General features: G+C 38.3%; 1 pseudogene; it reads right to left on the minus strand.

Moving 5' to 3' along the window:
• Window positions 1-1,523: 1,523 nt before the first annotated feature.
• Window positions 1,524-3,007, minus strand: LOC147458956 (uncharacterized; annotated as a pseudogene).
• Between the last annotated feature and the right edge of the window lie 10,994 nt (window positions 3,008-14,001).

A 14,001-nucleotide genomic window follows, 5' to 3' on the forward strand; every position in this document is an offset into this window, starting at 1 on the left:
ACATTGGAGATAATAGAAAACTGACCATTGTGTAGAGGGGAATGGGCATTTATTTGGTAGTTCTCTGAAGAGAGAGGATGAACATAGAAATTGCTATAATGTGTCGTAGGTCGAGGTGTTAGAGTGTTGAAAACGTCGCATTGGTGAATCTATTGCATTGATAGGTTATGTTGGTAGTTGGTCGAGCCTGCATAGCATGTGCATATGAAATGGGCCCTTGTGCCATGGGCCTGTGTAACAAAAATCATCCACCTAGCCTAGCATGCCAAGAAGGGCTCTGATAAGTGGTCCCTCCATTGGGAAACGATGAGTGTTGTACAGGAATTGGGTGTCCCTCACTATGGACAATCCCATTCACCAACACATCATGTAGCGCCATGCTACCTCCTCAAAGGGGAAGGGGACAGGGGTAGGTCAACACACAATAGAGGGCAAGCCAAGAAAGAGTGAGGAAGGGGAAAGGGAAACCCTAGAGTGAATGTGCATGCCTCGGACCCTGGTCCCAATATAGTGCTTAGACCTCAGTCTCCTCTACATGATCTGCATGGTGCATTTTTAAACCATATTCTACTTGACCAAAGTTGGTCTCCTTGTTCAAGTTTTATCTTGTTTACTTAGAGTTTTCAAAGGTCTCTATTTGCCTCTAGAATTTATAGCATTTTTTCATTAGCAAAAAGCTATACTAACTTGCCTTTTGGAAAATAGAAAATTGAAGCTAATATTTGACCAAATTTTAAAAAAAGGGTCTAAAACAATAGCAAGTTTTTATTACAATACATGTTTTCTATTATAAACTTTTGAAGAATAGTTTTATTTCTTGCTAAGTCAATTTATACCCTAGATTGAATTCACAGAATGTATTGAGTTAACTCTTGCTCCTTTCTTTTTTAATAAAACTTCATAAATTACATAATTAAAACAACCTTGGTTGTCAAGAAGAAAAGTAACTATAGACTTTCATGAAAGAAATACAAATCAACTTGAATTAATGTGTTTGGAATGAATGATAATTCTTAGCTCTATACAACTCCATAGAGTTTTAATACCCATATTAGTTATGTATACCATAATTAAGATGAGGGGTTGTGCAAGGGCTTCCTTGCACAGAATCGTTGGTGCCCACCCTTCGTCTCACGAGCAAGGAGGCCACATGAGGGGAGTGTGGTGGGGGCATGCTTGTTGGGGTTCATCAACACAAGAATCTCTCTCAACACACATGCTCTCAAATAGAGAATCAAACATCACTCCATAATTAGACTCATCAAAAAACACAGTTAGACAACTTCAGACAGAGCAAAGTAGAGCCAAGAGAAGAATATCAGACACAATAAGAAACTCCATTGATCAAAGTTTGAATACATCTCGATTGTTGTTGTTTGAATCCCCCCGACCTTCCTTATAAAATGAGTTACAACTATTTTAACTAAATGTTCTTGGCATACATATCCAATTCAGCAAAATCCGACCTAACAATATTCCAACTGAAGCTAATTTCGACCAGCATGACATAATCCGACTGAGCACTATTCTGAGAGTTCTATTACCCTTTCAACACATGGCACGCCCCGGTGGTGGATTTCGTAGAAATCTGACTTGGATTTACATATCCCTTGATCTAAAACAATATATGACAAAAAACAGCTTAAAAAATAACATATGTTACTCAGTCTGTAAATGCTAAAGCTTTATGCACTTCTCAGTAGCTTCAAAAACAACACCACCTGCAACTGTATGAAAAGAAACCTCCACCTACTGAGAATTGTCATCAACTGGGATTGTAAAATCTGGTAACAAAACATCATGTACTTCCATTTCAGGCTCATCATTCACTTTCTGCTCTGATTCTTGGTTCTTCATCTCCTGTAATGGTTTTTGTTAACATTCAGCTAACTCTAATTTCTGCTGCTCCTCTTCAACTACCGCCTTCTCCTTCTGGTTTGCTTTAAGTTCCTAGACCTGCTTAATCCAATGCTCTCTTTCCTTCTTGAGCTATTCTACCTCCATCATCAACTCAACTTCATGTGTATTGACAAAACTAGTTCTAACCATTTCATATGGGCTTCAACACAGTGGTCAATCTCTCTTTCATTGCTTTCCATGCCTCTTGCATTGTACTCTTCAATTGTTGCCTAAGTACCTGCACATCCCCTTCCGACATCAATACTCCATTAACATCTAACTCCTCTTGATTCAACACCTGCTTCTCCATATCCAACAAAGGTTTAAGCCTCTACTTAGACATCATATTTTGGACCTGCAAATCTGCATTTCTGCTGGCCAATTGCTCCAGCTCATGGTTCACTTTCCCTTCCAAAGTCATTGTCCATTCTTTGAACATCCCTAAAGACATTTTGACCTTTGCTAATTCACTCTTATGCATCAGTACATCCTCCATCTCATCTTTATGCTTCAACTTTAAATTCTCCATCTCCAAGTTTAAACTTTGCACAATATCAACCTGTTCTTGCAATAACACCTGTGCTTCCCCTGTTTCTGACATGGACTGCACCTGATTATCTAACTGTATTTGCTGTCTGCTCATAAACTTTTGAATCTCTCCTAGCGTTTGTATAGCTATCCTTGCATCCTCAATGGCAACCTTCTGTTGCACCTTGACAGTTCCTGGTTCAAAATCCAGTTGTCTTCTTGCTTTAAACACTTTTGTATCTACCTTGTTTTTCTTTGACAGTGTGAAGACCTTTCCCAATTTGGTTGTTATTTGCACCTTCTCAGATGTAATGATTGGAGAATATAGCTTTTTCATGGATTCAATCATTTCTGTATTTTGCACAACATTCAATGCTTCCTTCTCTGAAAATCCTGCTTATACCAAAAACCTAAAGGATGACATCTTTTCCTGATTTTCCTACACATCTGTTGGCAACTCTACTTTTTGGCTTCAATTCTCATCCTCCTTCAACACCTCTGTTCTGCCCAACAAACCTGCACCTGTTTGCTCATATGCACTCTTATCTTCACTAAGGGATTTATGTGGAGAACTGAACATAGCTGCAAAAATGCACATAACCTGCTGCAATTTTGAGCCTTCCTTTTATTTGACATGTAAACCTCAGCTGCAATTTTGTCATACAACCAATTTGCCCAATTTACTTTATCTCCCTGCTCTGCAAAACACAATGGTCCATAGTTCTCCTTTGATATGTAGTCAAACTTTATGAGAAAGCACAATCTCTCCAAACACCATTTGAGCTGCTCTCTCCTTACATAATTTACATTCTTCAGCATGTAGTATTTCCTACCACCCTTTGTAGGCCCAAACTCTTTCTTTAATAAAGCTTCAGAACATTTAGGGATTGTGATGATACCTTTCAATGGTAAATGAAATACATGTGAAACCAATTTTGGGGTAAAGGATAATGTGCTTGAAATCGTACCCTTGGTTTTCCCGAGAATATCTAGCTGAGATTTTTCATAGTAGTTATGTCTCCATTCATCCGATGGCAGAGTTGCAAATGCATGTAGACCTATGCTTTGTAACCATAACACATTAGGCTCTAGTGTCAAGTCTAGGGATACCTTAAAATCCGTCAAGGGATCCATCAGGGATTGCTGCAGTTTTTCTTTGTTGAGAGGAGTCTCTCCAGCCACCTCTTCTTCTCCCGAAGCTTCTTCCTCCTCAGGGCTCCTGATGTTGATACTCAGCACTTGTCCCTTGCGATAAAATCTTCTCGGCGGTTCATCATGCTCCAACTCGAGCTGCATGGTAGTTGTAGACTTCCCTCTCACCATGGCTGGAGGTATGTGTAGGGTGGGATGTACACTTAAAGAAGTCGGGTGACAACATAAGGAAAGGTAGAGTTTGACAGAGGTGATGGCTCACACCTTTGAATGGCGGACCTTGCTTTCCATTCATCACTAATAGTACTCGCTACACTATGATTTCATCTAATGGAGAATCATTCCGCATTTCAATGTAAACTTTCAAATCTCCCTTAAAAAATACAACCCAGAAAAATCCGATCAACATAATTTTGACTTCGGGTATTTCGAAAATCCGACTTGACCACTCTGAACACTAATTCCTCTATCCTGTTATTAAACTGTTGTGCATTGTACAATTGACCTCAACACTATTGTTGGTCATCCCCTTTTGAAATTGATGAGATCCAAACCTTGTACCCAGACTGCTTTCTGCAAAATCTTCTGGTTGAACCAATCCTGCTAATGGCCATTCCAAATGGGGTGGTTTCCCTTGGAATTTCTATAATCTGAAACCATTAACAGGCAACCATGAATGTTCCCTGTCCCAAATCCTTGACAATCTTATATGGACCAATATATCTCAAAGTTAACTTGCCTGGATGTAGCTCTAAGTTGGAGTTATACAACATTACCCAATCTCCAACTTGGAAAACTTTAAACTTAACGTTCATACTCACCCAAGCTTTCCTCCTTCTTTGAATCACTTCAGATATATAGTAACTAGTCAACCTGTCCTCTTCTAAATGCATCAAATATCTGCTCATGTACTTGACTGACAGTTTGGGACTCAATTTTTCTGCAGTTACTCTAAGGCTTGGAACCACAAATTCCATAGGGACCACAGCTTCTAGACCATACACCAATTTGAATGGAGTCATACCTGTTGTGAACTTGAAAGTTGTCCTAAAGGACCACAATGTTGAATCAAGCTTCTGATCCTGATGCTTCTTGTTGTCTTGAATAATTTTCTTCAATATCTTCAGCAAGGTCTTATTTGTGCTTTCACCCTGTCCATTAGCTTGAGGATGATAAGCTGTGGACTTTTTGTGCATAATCATATGAGTTTTTGTTAATTCAGCAAGCAATCACCTCATTTAGAAAATGGCTTCCTCTATCACTCACCAACTCCACAGGACATCCAAACCTAGTCATGATGTTATGATAGAGAAATCTGGCTACACTCTGAGCTTTATTGTCTTTGAGAGCAACAACTTCAACCCACTTAGTACAATAATCTATGGCCACCAGAAAGTATTTACATCCTTTACTAGTAGTGGACTTGACATGTCCAACAAAGTCCATTCCCCACTTTTGAAAAGGTTCTAGAGGTAATATAGGATGATCGGACATTCTATCCCCAGAATTTGGCTGACCCAACCTCTGACAAATCACACAGCTTCTAGCAATGTCATGGACATCCTTCAATACAGTGGGCCACCACAATCCATCTTGCAACACTTTCTTACCTGTTATATCACCTGAAAAATGTCCTCCTACTGTTCTTGAATGAGCTTCTTGCAAAACAACCTTTTGTTCAAAATATGGAATACACCTTTTAATGACTTGATCAATCCCTTTCCTGTATAATGCTCCCGCTATCACAAAAACTGGTCTACTTTTTAAAGAAAACTTCCTCCTCTGGTCACTTGAAAATCCCATTGGCATTGTACCATCTGTAAAAAATATTAACATCTGATTATACCATGATTTAAAGACTGCATTCTTAACTTCAAACAAATCAGCATCAGGTAGGTCATCTTGAATACCTATTGGTTCCAAATAATCAGCTATGGTTTGCTCTTTGCCAGGAGTATGAACAATTACAAAGTCAAATTCCTGTAACAATAACATCCATCTAGCTAATCTTCAAGTTAGCAATGGCTTCTTAATTAGGTAAAGCAATGCCTGATGATCCACATGAAAAATAACTTTGTTGCTCAACAAATAATGTCTGAATTTGGTTAAAGCATATACCATGCAAGAGCTTCTCTTTTTGTCACAACATAATTCCTTTCAACTGATGTTAACACCCTACTAGCATAGTAGACAGGTCTGAACCATCCACTAACTCTTTCTTGCATGAGGACAACACCAATAGCCATATCCGATGCATCAACAAATACATGGAAAGGTAATGACCAATCTGGAGGTTGTAATATTGGTGCTACTGACAACATCTTTTTTAACATCTGAAATGAGCTCTCCTGAGGTTCAACCCATATAAAAGGTACACTCTTCTTTGTTAGATGAGTAAGAGGTAGACAAACATTTGCCAAATATCTGACATATCTAGCATGCCATTTCACCTGACCAACAAACCTGCTGCTAACTTCCTTCACATTCTCTGGGGCTTTTTCTCTTTTAATAACTTCAATCTTCTTCTCATCAATGGACATCCCTTCATGAGAAACCACATGCCCTAAAAGTACTCCACTTTTGACAACAATAACACTTTTAAAAGGATTAAGGAACATTTTCAAAATACTAAAAAATCATCCACAAAAACTCTCATGAAATCCTACAAATAAGGTTCAAATGTCTTGTATGCTGTAAAATTGAATGATGGTGGTCCATTTTTTAGTCCAAAATTCATAATTGTAGATGCAAAAGAACCCACTCTGTTATAAAATCTGTTATGTGTTGATCCGTTTCAGCCACTTGGATTGTACCCTAAAAAACCATCCGAAAAGCTATTCATTTCTTTGCTTGCTACAACATCCAATATGGCATCACAAAATGGCATTCAAAAAGGATCTGCAATAGTGGCTGCATTCAACGTTTTGTAAGCAACACAAACTCTGATTTTTCCATTTTTCTTAGGCACCACAATGATTGGTGACAACCATGTAACCTCATGAATTGGTTTGATAAACCCAATAGCTAATAGCTTATCAATCTCTTGCTTTACCTATTCTACAAAGTTTGGATTCATTCTATACCTGTGTTGCAAAATTGGAATTACATCCTCCTTAAGATTAATGTAATGCTGATGTAAACCAGGATCTATACCTTTTACTTCAGAATAGTCCCATGCAAAAACATCTTTCTGTAGTACCCAAATTGAGATCCTTTAACTCATCTTGCTTGACCCTAATTGATCCTCCAAATCTCTTATTGTAAATATTTTCATCCAACTCTCTTGCTCCTTTTCCTCTCTCTGTAAGGCTTCCTTTGGATTAGGATTTGAATTCCGATGCACCATCTGCACCAACTCTGATCCCTGTATTATCTGCCCAGGTAATAAGTCGGAATCTACTTGTTCTTCCTCTTCATCCTTCTGCAGGATACCTTCAACATAAATTCCAAATCCTGGTATAATGGTTGGATTAGCTTTTAAAAATGCTTCTTCTTCATCATCCTCCACTTCTTCTGCCAAGTTAATTGTTTGAGCATACAATGATCTTTCCTTAAAAGGAATATTCTTTCTCCCAAGCATAGGAATTCAAATTTCTTGCTTCCCTTTCTTTATGACAACTTCATTCTCACCCCAATCCTACTTGACTTTAGCCAATCTAAACCAGGGCCTTCCCAACAACATATCATAAGAGGTATCACCTCTCTCCATCTTTAACACAACAAAGTTCACCTAAAACTGAATTCCTACAATATAAATAGATTGCTGTCTCAATATTCCTGATGGTTGAACTCTCCTCTGATCTGCCATCTTCACCTGAAATGGTGCTGGTTGCAATTTTCCCAACTTCATTTTATAATACACAGGCTCAGCCAGAATGTTGACTCCAGATCCCCCATCCACATCAAACAAAGTGGTGTGAAATACCACTTTTATAAGAGGAACTACAAAGTCGACATCTACTGGATCAACTTTGTTCTCTGCGGGCTCAAGTATGAAATTCGTCTGAATCACAAGGCCATTCATCACAATGCTCTTGATATGGAAACTCCATATCCTCACCAAGGAACACATGTGATGTTTGTTGCTCATCAATGTCAATTATGATGACATTTGCTTGAGCTGGTGGTTAATGTTGGTGCTGTTGTTGTGGGTTAACCTGTTGATTATCTTGGTTATAGGGTACAACTGGAATTCCCCTCTCCTCTCTATGTTTGACCCACAAAGCACAATTTAAACCAACCCAATGATCTGGTGCTGAACAATACACATATGGCATTATGCCTGGTGGTCTTCTCGGATTATTTTCCAGATTTCTCCAAGGTGGTCATGGAGGTCTAAGAGGTCTCTGAAATGATGGCCTCCCTCTAAATGGAGCTATCTGATTTGTTTCAGCATCATTTCTCCCTCTGCCTGCTTGTGGAGTTGATCTACTCCTATCATTAGAGTTGTACCAACATTGGGCTGTGTTATGGCCTTTCCTTTCACAAATCTGACAGTACTGCTTTTCTTTGGAGCTACAATAGAATATCCAATTTTCTTCTATTGACTAATCAAATCTTCTTCTTTATCTTTTTTATCCTTTTTCTTCTTACCACTCTGCTTCTTCTTCTTCTATTTTACTTTAATGTTTTCAACCTCACTTTTAGAGGACACCTCTGAATCACTTTTCTCATCAGTGCCAGACCCAACATCTGACTCTGCTTCTAATTCAGAGCTATGCTTGCTCCTAGATTTTGACCTGGTCATACAAAGTCTTTTTTCAACCCTTGCTGCAGCTGTGACTAAATTGTTGAAGCCACTTACAATGTCTATGCTGGCCACATCATTCTTCAATCCCTTTCTTAGACCTTTCAAAAAATAACCAGCTAACATCTCATCTGTGGGTCTCTCATTACCCTGTAATCTCTCCATTAAAATTCTAAATTTTTGAGCATCAACATACTTCCCTGTCTAATGTCTTTGATTTTCTTTAGAATATCAGTTGGAGTTTCTCTTTTCTGAATCTCTGTAAGAATGCTACTCTGAGTGCATCATAAGTTGCAAAATGTGCAATTCCATATTGGCTAAAGCAACTCATTGCTTTACCCTCTAGTGTTGCTGCAAATTGTTGCAATTTTATATCATCACCATATACTGCCTGCTGTCCACTAGCTTTCCACTTGGTCTCAAATGGAGCCACATGACAATCTGCATCTTCACCTGACTTGACTTTGAATTTTGCTACTTTAACCTTGGGATTAGGAGGTGGTTGAGCCATAGGGGGAGGCTGAGGTATTCACGTAGGCTTTTTTCTGGTAGATACCTGTAGTGGGTCAAAGTGGAGTCTTCTTCTACTTCTTGCAGATTCTGCTGTCAAGAGTAGTAGAGCCCGGACAAATTGGCCCACCTGCCTTCCTGCTGATGCTCCTGAATCCTCCCCTACCCGATTCCCTTGTTTCACTTTAGAGACATCCACTTCTACTTCTTCCTCTCTTGTATCTTCATAATGGAAGGGATCAATATTCCCTGCTTGGGTCTAAGCCCTTGTGTAATAGACCCTAGATACCCTTCTTGGTCGCTTTGACATACATCATTAGTTAATGAAACAGAGATACCCGCAGCAATGCTGACACTGAGAGAATTTTGACCAATCCCTAACAAAGTTGTAAACATAGCAGGATCACCAAATGTGTTGGGATTCATCAACAAAAGAATCTCTTTTAATACATATTGTCTCAAATAGATAATCAAACTTCACTCCATAATTAGACTCATCAGAAAACACAGGTAGACAACTTCAGACAGAGCAAAGCCAGAGGCAAGAGAAGAAGATTAGACACAACAAGAAGCTCCATTGATCAAAGATTGAATACATCTTGACTGTTGTTGTTTGCTTTCTCCACGACCTTCCTTATAAAACAAGTCACAACTGCTTTGACTAAATGTTCTTGGCATACATATCCGATTCAGCAAAATCCGACCTAACAATATTCCGATTGAAGCTAATTCCGACCAACATGACATAATCCGACTCAGCATTAGCACTATTTTGACAAGTCTATTACCCTTTCAACAATTGCTCGTGAGGCCAAACCCCCCTACCCCCCGGGGCCAGTTTTTTGGAGCTGGTGGCCACCCCTTCAAGCTCTGAGAAGAGCTGAAATGGTGATCCGATCCATAGGGTGGATATTGCAATGTTCGCATGAAGTGTTCTAAGGTGGAGCTGGATAGTGGGGTAGTAGCAGCTTGCTTCATTGCAATCTTGGGTGCTTTAGCTGTGAGTTTATTTGTGAAGGATTCTCTCTTCTGGGCTTAGTTTTCTCATAAGGTACCCAATCTATACTCTTTTTGGGTTGCCTACTATATAGGCACTTGTTGCTTTGTGTAAGGAAGCTCCAGGTGGTGGTAAGAGGCTAGTGTCTTGTTTATTATGTTGGCATGTGGTGATTCCATGGTTTGTATCAAGTTATGCTTTTGAGTAAAAAGTTATGACTTATAATTGGGTGAACAGTTATGTGCTGATGCTTGTGGTACTCCTCTGCTTTTTAATATAAATATCCCATTGTATGTAGGAATCACTAAAAATAAAATTTAATATCCATATAAAAAATTTGCATTTTTATAATGTTATCTTGTGCCATATGCACAACTATGAGTGGAGATTCTATATTAACTAACCAAACAATGTACAAAGAACCTCAAGCACTATGTGTGCCTTGAGGAGACAACATTTCCAAAAGGAGATTGTACAATTCATAAACTGGAGACCCTGAATTTTCCTTATCTAGCAGGTCTTGCCATAGACCAGCGGTCTGTTTTTCCCTAGAGGGCACAACGTGAGAAATCAATACAACTTAGTACATCATTCCATTCTTTAGCTTGCATTTCTTAGTGGTTAGAGGACCCCTTTTCACCCTACGACATCATTCCAGAATGGATGGCTAGTCCATTTGGTGCTTGGGAGACATAGCTGCCGCAAGCATGTCTGCTCTTTAGTCCATATCATACTCCCAAAGTAGAGTGACAAACTCTACTTGGTGTTTGAGTGACTACGTCATCACAAACATGATTCTAAGCATGCATACTACTTACATTTGTGCACAAAAGGGGATTAGTCTTATAAGACAAAAACATTGTTCAGTTAAAAATAATTCACATTTGCTTACTCTAGTGTAGCATTGTAAGCATTGAAAAGGTTCATACGATCCTTAAGTTGTATTCCTTGCATCCATCTAGCATCTTCAAAAGGATAGTTTTAAACTTAATAAGATACCGTGGGATAATCTTATTATGTCATAGTACCTTGTCTTTATACCAAAGGATAGCTTCAGGTTGTAGCACCTCATCTTGGTTTTTGATTTCTGGAGGGTCTTCAATAATTGGTTCTCTTGGTGGCTCCCATTTGTAGGGCTCAAGTAGGCTCACATGAAAAGCATTGTGTATGAGCCAATGGTTAGACAAGTTGAGTTGATAATCCATGTCATTGATTGGCTTCAAGATTTGAAAAGGACCATAGTATCTTTTTGCTAGTTTAGCATAATACTTTTGATGACCCGTAGGATTTTTGCCCATAGTTTGTCTCAATCAAGCCTTGGGAAACTTAAGTAAGACCCAATCATTTTCTTTGAACGTTAAGCCCCTCCTGTGCTTGTCACATCAGCTTTTTGCCTTTGTTGATAGATGGATATAGCCTCCTTAACCTTTTGAAAACGTTCTTGTACGTCACGGCTATACTCATCAGCATCGAAGATCTTCCCATGTACTTTAAGTAGCAAGGGACTTTTAGGTCTTCCATAGATGATCTCAAAAGGTGCTTTTCCCATAGTAGTATGGATAGTATTATTGTACGCATACTCTACAAGCGATAAGTCCCATTGTGAGCCTTGATCTACTTCTGTAACATAAGTCTTTGGTAGATTGAGTATTGTAAGATTGGCTATCTCACTTTGTCCATCCGTTTGTGGGTGATAGGCTGAAGAGAAATTCAATCTTGTACCTAGATTTTCAAAGATACCTTTCCAAAAATTACTGGTCATTCTAGAATCTCTATCTAACACAATGGATGTTGGTAATCCATGGTGTTTGAAAATCTGAGATATGAAGAGGGTTGCCATTTGGTGTGCCTTAATAGTCTTTTTGACAAGAATAAAGTATGCTTGCTTGCTAAACCTGTTGACTATTGTCCATATTCCCGTATTCCCATGGATAGACTTGGGTAATCTAAAGATAAAATCCATGGATATACTCTCCCATGGTGAATTAGGGATTGGCAATGGTTGGAGTAATCCAGTTTTCTTCTCTCTATTATACCTAGTCTTTTGGCATACCACACATTTTGAAACATACTCTTGTATGTCCACTTTCATGGTAGGCCAATAGAAGTACGTCTCTACTCATCAAAGAGTAGGTTGATTGCCTTTATGCCCCGCATAGGGAGGAGTATTAGCAGCGGCTAACATAGGCTACACCAAATATGCATCAAGCGGGAGGTATGCTATGGTTGTGCATAATATTTCCAACTCACTTTGTATGTCTTGGGCTCATTGGGAGTTCCAAAGTTGTATATGGTAGATAGAGGGCTCAAAATTAAACCCATAGTAGAAGGGATTGTGGTGAAACCCTTTAAAAGGAAGCCTTTATGCAAGGAGGCTTCATTCTTGAGTAGCCACTCTTGAAGATCCATTTGAGAGCTCTCTCTCTCTCTCTCTCTCTCTCTCTCTCTCTCTCTCTCTCTCTCTTTCTCTCGTGCTTATTCTATGGATGGCCTAGCCTTGAGCTTAATGCCCATGCCACTAGGTTGGTAAGCTAACAGGACAAAAAAGTGCCCTTTCAGGGTTTTGAAAAAAACCTCCAAAACCATAGTAGATCCACTCATTTTGTAAAATCCTTTCATGAGGTTAATGTTCAAGGCCTACTACACATGGAAAAAATAAGAAACTTGTAAAATTTCTCATCTTTTGGTCACCCCAAGCCTCCAAAGTAGATGGACCGGTACATTTTCATCAAAACAGTCATTTCTAACGTTTTGTTGCATAAAAATAAGATTAGGGATTTTTATAAGACTTGAGATAAATTCCCTGGTTAACTTCAGTTGTTGGTGATCAAAACATATGATTGATTCTCACTCACTATTTTTTGTTTTGCCAAAAGAAATAGGTACAAAAAGGTTGAATTTTTACCATTCTGCAAACCTATCATCAAAGTTTCTAACCACACTCAATACAAATAATATATCATCAAAGTTTCTAACCTATCATCAAAGTTTCTAACCACACTCAATACAAATAATATATGCATGTTTTCTTAGTTTCTTGTTGTCCTTTAGGTTCATAAGGAGCCATGGAGCATGTCAAAAGAATAATACATCTCTTACCAAGGGGAATCTTGGGGACAAAGATGAAGTGCTAAATACAACAAACATGAAAAAACTGGGTTCAACATTATGAGTTGTAGAATCCCATAGAAATTATTCAATATCTAGCCAAATTTGATGCTTATGACTAGATATGGTTACTACCTACAAAATTCATATAGTTCTCACAAGAAACTAGTAATATTGAAAAAGCTATACTTGATCCCAGGGCGGTCACTTTTTAGAATGTGTATGCTATCACGTGAGTTAACCGGAGAGGATTATTAAAAGATCAAAATGTATACATATAGAGGGGGGTGGGGGTTTTTTAAATAGGCACGTAGTGTAAATATAGTATTTATATTGAGGTATTATTAATAACCTCTTGAACGCACGTGATATAGGAAGCTTTTGATAAGTGACCGCCCCGAGTACTTGATATACTAGAATGTTTCGTTTTCTTTTATAATTGAAAAAATCAACCATCGTTGTGTACTATGCAAAATAGGGTATTAGGTGCCCCAAAACTCAAGGAATATTAGTTTTATGTTACAATATGCGACATACAAAATCAAAACTACATTTGGATATCATGAAAGCCACCAAAAAAATCATAGAAGAGCTAAAATTGGCTAAAAAATAGGATTTGACAATTTTTGTAATTTGGTCATAACTTACAACTTTAACATTTATTTCTCCCTAGAAGCACCAGGACATGTTGAGGACTACTAAAGATAGTTTTCTAGCATTATAGACCTCACAAACATGAATTCTAGAGTGGTATAGTTGCAAAAAGTTGAAAAAAACAAAAAATAGGACCCGTTTTTTCACATAGTTTAGGTTGTGAAATGTTGTGCGAGGACAAGGTTAAAGATGGAATTGATATTTCAAAAAATTTCAAGTTTTTTTCAGCTCATGAGACAACTTTCTAGATAGATTGCACCTCAAAATCCATTTTGAAACTCTTGACATAATTCAAGGAAAATGGTCACTTAACAGGACATAAAAGTGTCCCATTACCAACCTAGTGTTAAATTAAGAGGCTCGCACTAATCCATTGTAATTAGAGAAGCTTGATTAATCTAATCCC

The sequence above is a fragment of the Adiantum capillus-veneris genome, chromosome 4, assembly GCF_014529385.1.
Source record: "Adiantum capillus-veneris isolate H3 chromosome 4, ASM1452938v2, whole genome shotgun sequence".
In the NCBI taxonomy this organism is placed as follows: Eukaryota; Viridiplantae; Streptophyta; class Polypodiopsida; order Polypodiales; family Pteridaceae; genus Adiantum; species Adiantum capillus-veneris.